Source organism: Hippichthys cyanospilos, chromosome 17 (assembly GCF_059441005.1).
Source record: "Hippichthys cyanospilos isolate Australia breed blue-spotted pipefish chromosome 17, RoL_Hcya_1.0, whole genome shotgun sequence".
NCBI lineage: Eukaryota > Metazoa > Chordata > Actinopteri > Syngnathiformes > Syngnathidae > Hippichthys > Hippichthys cyanospilos.
This window is the reverse complement of record NC_142385.1, coordinates 1,447,330-1,455,284: the sequence shown is the minus strand read 5'-3', so window position 1 is coordinate 1,455,284 and position 7,955 is coordinate 1,447,330. Positions and strand designations below refer to the sequence as shown.

At 41.8% G+C, this 7,955-nt stretch overlaps 1 long non-coding RNA gene across 1 annotated transcript; it reads left to right on the top strand.

Moving 5' to 3' along the window:
* Positions 1–234: 234 nt before the first annotated feature.
* Positions 235–7,356, top strand: LOC148409195 (uncharacterized). Its single transcript, XR_015868379.1, has 2 exons — positions 235–338; positions 6,902–7,356. It is a non-coding gene; the product is annotated as an uncharacterized LOC148409195 (long non-coding RNA).
* Positions 7,357–7,955: the final 599 nt, after the last annotated feature.

Below are 7,955 nucleotides of genomic sequence, written 5' to 3'. Positions count from 1 at the left end.
TGCATTTATGAAACAACTATGAAATAGAACTGCAAAGATGTGAACCAATAGCTTTCTAAAATATATTATTAAAAATATATTTTTAAATTATATTATGAAAAATATATTTAAAAAAAAAAGTCTAAATTGAGTAAAATTATTCTGCCATTCAAAATGCAGTACCACCTTTGTTAAGATTTGTACATAGATTTAGACCACCCTCTTCTGGTAACTTCGAAATATTGTTTTTTTTTTTTTCAGTAGACGTGAGTTATCCAATGTGGCTGCACTCAAAAACGACAGGTTAATATTCGAGGATTGCTGATCTTGTTTTGTTTTTCCTTGGACAATAATTGTCCGTAAGTACACAAGTTGTCAAACTTATGACACTGTTCATCTGTTTTGTTTATCATTATAGACATTGGAAATAAGAGTATTTTTTTTTGTTGTGCAACTTGTTTGTTAGCTGGAGAAGTGCTATGTATCATTAGCGGTTTTATTTTTCTAGTTTTACGGCAACCTAAAGATGGTAATGGTCAATGACCATTGTTTAAATAAAGCAGAGCAAAAGGAAAGACAGTCTGTTTGTTTGAAACGTCGTTATCCAGCCGTCTAGCTGGTAAAAAAAAAAAAAAAAAAAAAAAAAAAAAACCAACCTTCGGAGTGAGGACGGCATAAAGATCTTGTATAAAAGTTTCAGTTTGATATACAGTATACAGTACATATGATTGTATTTATAATATTATTATTGTATATATTATTTGTGTGCAGTGTTCACTAATTTAATCTATCAATTAAACAATGGGAGACAGATATGTGGCACAAATATCCATTTATACATTCAATGAGATTTCATTTGTGAAACTAGTCACTAGTGAAATGACTAGATAGTAACAAAATAAGTCCCAAAAAATGGGGCGATTCTCAAATTAATTATGATCCAAACTTTGCTAGTAGTGACGTTTGTGCCAAGTAAAGAATATAGTTAATGCTAAATAAGACATGTAATGCTGGCATCACATATGTCACTCAGCCATGTCCCATGATAGCTCTTTGCTAACCTACCATTCTGCTTCAGAGAGCACAAGTCTGCAGCATGTTGCTTTTGGATTCATACCAAGTTACTGAAGTATGAAAATTAACCATCAAGTAATAATATCCAGTTCTTTAAAAGTCATCAGCTTCTCTAACTCTGCATGGCTGCGAGGCCAGACCAGACTGGCAAAACATGACTTCCACATCTACCACCACCACAAACCACAAAAAAAATCAAAAACCCCTTTTCCACCCTTCACCCTGATGATCAATAAAAGGGGGTTCATTCCGAACCCTTTGTAAGGCCGTGCATTTGGCTAACCACAATACTTGACGATTTTAGCTGCTCATAAGCTCTAGATAATACAGCATTGGCTTCCACTGGTCTTTATCAGCCTTCATGTGGATTCAAAAGCCTACGAGAGAAGGAAATAGTGTGACTTATTTTATCTTTTTTTTTTTTTTTATTAGGCTGATATTAAAGTTATTAAAGTTTAGGTTTGGGCTAAATCAGCTACTGTCAAACCAGAAAGTAAGCACATGTACCCATGTACAGCAGCAACGGGAATACAGGTATCAAGTGGAGTTGCTTTTAGGCCTTGTGCATGTGTGACATACCTAGTTTGCTATAACGTAGGCAAGAATTAAAAAAAAACAACAATTGCTAGCAACTCTGTAACCTAGTTTCAAATAAAACCGACTCTGGCTTTGATGAATACTGGCACATCCTCGGTTCAAGACTTTGCATGACATTCATTGGTTAGCCACCTCTGTCAGGAATAACTTGGCACGTGTTGCATAAAAGTTTTCCACTCAAAGACAACTTGTGACTGAGGGGGATTGTGTATGTGAAATGAAACCGGATGCAAAATGAATCACATATTCTCTGTCCGCTTGCGGTCTCCCTGTGGTTCTAGTGCTTTCCAGCACTTGATGACTGGTCATTGAAGTCACTTATTTTACTAAAACAATAGTTGGCTCTGTGTAGTAAGCATTCCAGAAAAGGCTAGTTTGCCTTATCATCTCACTGAGGATGCAAAAGAGTGACTGCAAGAATAACTAAGTTGTCAAATTGTTGTATTGGAGCCCCCTCCTGTGGTGACTTGACAGTGTCTTTGCTGTGGTTAACAGAAAGAAAACAGTCCAAACATAGGAAAAATAACAAGTATAGTAGAAGTATAGTATTGTATAAATATATGTTGGAAATGGGTTACAAAATACAGTTTTTGATGATAAAATATGAGCAGGATTACTCAAATTCAACTAACAGGTGTTGGGCCCGTTAGGGATGATTCATGGCAGATGGAGGCGAGATTGAAGAGCATGTGAGATTTATCAGTCCAATGAATAGTCATTTTAACTCATAAAAATAAATAAAATGAAGCACAAACCAAACGACACTTTTCATGAAGAGTGATGATGCATTATTTTTAAGGAGCTTGCTTAGCACAGAAGCAGCTCAGGTTTAGCCCACCACATACTGTAAATATCAAGCACCCATCTGCAACTGCAGCCACAGCTAACCATAGCAACGCTTATGTAGAGAGCATTAGCCAGGCTTTTTGCCAAATTAAACGTAAGGTCCATCCACTAGACCAGAGGTGTCCAAACTTTTTGCAAAGGGGACCAGATTTGGTGTGTTAAAAATGTAGGCAGGCCAACCTTGGTCGGCGTTGTTTACATATAACTGCAATTAATTTTAATTCATTTCAGCGAGCCGTTCCGTGTTTCACATTTGCTTTTTTATTTTAATTTCAGCTATCTTAAGCATGTGTTTTGGTTCATTTGAAACATGCATATCAAAATTGAATTGACATTAAATATTGAAATTGAATATTCACTTAACTTCACTTTTTTTAACACTTTAACTTTTTTGTAACAGTTGAACAGAAGTAATTGTACTCTTGGTTGCAAATTACATTTGAAACATAAAAAAATATCTCACCATGGCAGTTTAATATTTGTAAAAATTGTAAACACAATAACCGAGAATTGAACAAGAAATAGTCATATCAACAAGTGCAGGGCTCATTTAGAATATGACATTAGAAACTATAAATGTTGAATGTATATTTAAATGGTTATTATTCTGGAGTGAAAAGTAAAAAAAAAATAATGGTAATGTCGCTTCACATTGAACACTTTAAAAACAGCCAACGTCTCTTTACAAATGAAGCAGACACAGTTGTTCCGTATTTCAGTGAAGAAATAGTCCAATTTCCACTCATCCTTGAATTGTCGGCTCTCGCAGTCAACTTTCGTCCTTTTGTTGATCGTCGCCATTTTAGAAAGTTAGGGGCTCATACAGTCTATTACTCATATATGAATTTGCTGTTCCTAATTGAGCCTATAGAAGGCAGCAATTATCACACACACGTAACAGCACTGCTGCCCCAATGTACAGTATTCATTTTCCATGCGGGCCACACGTTATTGATTTGATGACAGAGGCTGCGGGCTGGATGGAAATTGACCACGGACCGCATTTGGCCCCCGGGCCGGACCTTGGACATGCCTGCACTAGACACTTGTAGAAAAACACCACTCAATGAAGAAGCAAAGACATCAAAATAGTTTTACTTGCAAGTAGAATGGAATTATAAGGAGAACAGAGTAAACCTAGTGGATAGTCTCACCCGTTGTTCTGCCAGACCTCCATTCCACCTGGCTTTTTATTGAACACAGACACATGTCAAGGCAGGCGAAACATTTTTGCTTTACCCACTTATCAGTTCCTGCCAGTTCATCCTTGGCAGAGGTCTGGCATCAACCCTCAGTCGGAGATCTTCATAAGGGCCTCCTGGCCCTTAACGTAGCTGTAAAATTCGTCCCCAAACAAAACGTTCCCATTTCAAGCATCCTCTCACATGTTTTAACAAATTGTACAGTCTCTCGCGGTAAACAGCTTTAATATGGTCGAGCAAATGTACAATAAATATAAAATTATTCCTACACTAAACTCAAGAATACCCAAGTTGGAGGAAATTTGCAACAGGCAGGATGGACTATGTTTTAGTGTTAATTTTGAGTAACTAATTGGCCGTTGACAAATTTGACGGAACATGTCATTTTTGTTGTCATTCTAAAGCGGTACAATTGAGGTGCCAAATCCATTTGTGATGCATGGTATCCAGCAAAGTCTCAAAATTCCATGGTCAAGTTTTAAGATTGTAGAAAAGAAAGAGACTTTCTCGATGAGATGAATGGTGAAAGAACTCAACAAATAGGCTTCATTTATTTTATGATTTTTTTTTTTCCGTCAAAAAGAAAATAGCATAGATTCTCCTTATGGCTGAAACTATAGGTTGCAACCAGCACTTGGGTTTATGGAAAAATAAAGCATTAAGTAAATAATTACAACTGCAGCTGTTAAAATACATAAATAAATAATTGCTAATTTGCTGCGATGCAAAACCGAACATTACAGGTGTTTTCTTACAGCTTTATAATGTGCAATAACTGTCATACCTATGTACACTACTTCATTAATTTTAACTTTTATTAATAGCACTTTAGCACCCCAGCACTTTATTTCGCTTCTTTAGATATTACTCTCATATATACATATATACAGGGTATTCTAAAAAGGTTGACCCATTCTAAAGCCCATATCTCAGAAACTAATTGATGGATCTTAATGAAACTCAATACACTTTATGTTGAAGTTCATACATTTTCCATCCATCCATCCATTTTCTCCCGCTTATCCGGGGTCGGGTTGCGGGGGCAGATACTTCAGCAGGGAAGCCCAGACTTCCCACTTCATCCAGGTCTGCCAGGCGGATACCAAGGTGTTCCCAGGCCAGCCGAGAGACATAGTCCTTCTAGTATGTCCTGGGTCGTCCCCGGGACCTCCTCCCAGTGGGACATGCCCAGAACACCTCACCAGGGAGACGAGAGGCATCCTAACCAGATGCCCGAATCACCAACTGGCTCCTCTCAACGCGGAGGAGCAGTGGCTCGACACCAAGTCCCTCCCGGATGACCGAGCCCCTCACCCTATCTCTAAGGAGAGCCCGGACACCCTGAGGAGGAAACTCATTTCGGCCGCTTGTATCCGGGATCTCTTTCTTTCTGTCACTACCCACAGGTCGTGGCCATAGGTGAGGGCAGGAACATAGATCAACCGGTAAATAGAGAGCTTTGCCCTTCGGCTCAGCTTTCTCTTCACCGCGACAGACCGGTACAAAGTCTGCATTACTGCAGATGCTGCACCGAGCCGCCTGTTGATCTCACTTCCATCCTACCCTCACTTGTGAAATAGCCCCTAAGATACTTGAACTCCTCCACTTGGGGCAGGACCTCCTCTCGACCCGAAGAGGGCATTCCACCCTTTTCCGACTGAGGACCATGGTCTCAGGTTTGGAAGTGCTGATCTTCATCCCAGCCGCTTCAGACTCAGCTGCGAACTACTCCAGTGAGAGTTGGAGGTCACGGCCTGAAAAAGCTAACAGCCCCACATCACCCACAAAAAGCAAAAACACAATGCTGAGGCTCCCAAACCAGGCCAGCCGAGAGACATAGTCCCTCTAGTATGTCCTGGGTCGTCCCCGGGACCTCCTCCCAGTGGGACATGCCCAGAACACCTCCTCCCCCTCAACACTTCGGCTGCGCCTCAAAATTTTGTCCATAAAAGTGATGGAACAGAATCGCTGATAAAGGGCAGCCTTGGCGGAGTCCAATCTCCACTGGAAACGGATTCGACTTACTGCCGGCAATGCGGACCAAACTCTGACATCAGTGGTACAGGGACCGAACAGCCCGTATCAGGGCATACGGTACCCCATACTCCTGAAGCACCCCCACAGAACTCCGGGCGGAGCTCATCCACCCACGAGGCTTTGCCACCAAGGACCACCTCGGTGACTTCAGCCCGAGAGATCAGACCTAGAAATCCCACCTCAGAGCCTGCAGACTCTGCTTCCTCAAGGGAAGACGTGTTGGTGGTATTGAGGAGGTTGAAGTATTCTGCCCACCAGTTCACAACGTCCCGAGTTGAGGTCAGCAGCGCCCCATCCCCACTATACACAGAGTTGACTGCTTTCCCCTCCTGAGATGCCGGATGGTGGACCAGAATTTTCTCGAAGCCGTCCGGAAGTCATTTTCTATAGCCACACTGATCTCCTTCAACAGCCAGGTTTTGGCATCGGCGACCGCCGAAGCCGCATACCGCTTGGCCAGTCAGGTGCCTCTGGCCCTCCCTAACCCTCAACAATGGAGGCACGGAAAATGGTCCATTCGGACTCAATGTCACCCGCCTCCCCTGGGATGTGGGAGAAATTCTGCCAGAGGTGCGTGTTGAAACTCCTTCTGACATTCCCAGCAGACCCTCACGATACGTTTGGGCCTGTCAGGTCAGTCCCGCATACTCCCATGCCATAAGGGCCAATGTTGGGGAGGACCCAAAAACTTGTAGTCACTTACACACACAGTCTGGTTGAACAAACGAGAGAGCGAGAGTCCCCCGTTTATTGTGGAAAGTTTAGCTTATATAGTTTCGGTTACACAACAACATGGGTCGGAACTTTTTATTATCCTGATAAGACATCACCAGACAATGAAATTTAACCATATTAGGTCAACCTTCCGCCAGTTGCTTAACTTTATGTACTCATGGCGGTCAGCCTGACCTCCATAGTAAAAAGATCAGTCAACATCATTCCACCCTTCAGGTTCCTTGGACCCTAAACCAAAGGGAAATGGCTAATATCCAAACATAAAATCACTTAATTAAGCATTAACCTGTCCTTTTCCCCAGCCAAAGTCCCGAAACAGGTGCAAAAATGCATGTCTGTCAAGATGGCTGGTCATGAGAGCCAAAGAATATTTACCACTGAAAAGTTGTCACACGCCATGCCTAATCTGTGTTTTGCTGTGTGATTGACAGGACCAGTATCGACACGAGTGGAGGAGGCGGAACCATTGGGTGCGCACCTGCACCGCATCAGCAACCCACTATATGAGGTCGGCCATAACCTCACGATGACGCCGGGCTATTGCTTATTGCGACGACCGCAGTTACCTGCGAAATCCTGGATAAAATCGTGTCAGACTATTCCTCGTGTCTTTCATTTTTTGGCTACTTTGCTTGTAGTCCGAGTTTCTTGGCTGTGTGCCTCTCCTCCCGCTAACGTGTAGCGTCCGCATACCCCAACGGCGCCCTCCTATCCGATCCATCTCCTCCACTCGTAGTAAGTGGAGTTATTTTTCGACTATCCGTCCACACTGTTTTCATAGTGTCACTTTTGGTTGTACTTTCTAATTGCTCTCTCAGTTTTTTGTATAATGCTTGGTTCGCGTGTTACATGCTCCTTTAGTTTGTAATAAATCATTCTCATTCTATCTACCTGCGTCCTGTCTGCTTGAAGTCCACCGCTTATTAGATTCAGACCCCCCCCCCCCCCCCCCCCCCCCCCGTGGCAAAAGTTCCTAAATTAGAATCAAGTTCACAACTCAGACCACAATTTCACAATTTGCTTGCTCAGACCTCGTCCGGAGATTTCGAATAAACAGGTTTCTCCTTCGCCTTTTGATGAACTGAAATGTGCTCATCAGACCTGTCGACTTAAATCCTTTCCATAAGTCACATCAGAGCTTACCAAATCAAAGTTGACTACGCCACTGCAACATCAAAATATTTTTAAGACTTAAACATAAGTATATTCCCATCCTCCACGTTCAGCTTGAGAATCAGCACTCAAAAACAAAAGTCATTGGCCAGCTTTCAAATGACCATTAACGGACTTTGTTCGAGCACAAAGCATCATAATCAATTTGGTTCTCTTTAGCTTTGTCTCCAGGTCTGCACAGCCCCTGAAAATGGGCAAAAACTTAATTCACTAAATGTTTGTGGTATTTCCTTTTAAACCCTTATGATCTCTCTCCTCCCCCTCTTTTTTTTAAACAGCAAAAGAGGAAAAACATAATCCAGCAAAATGTAC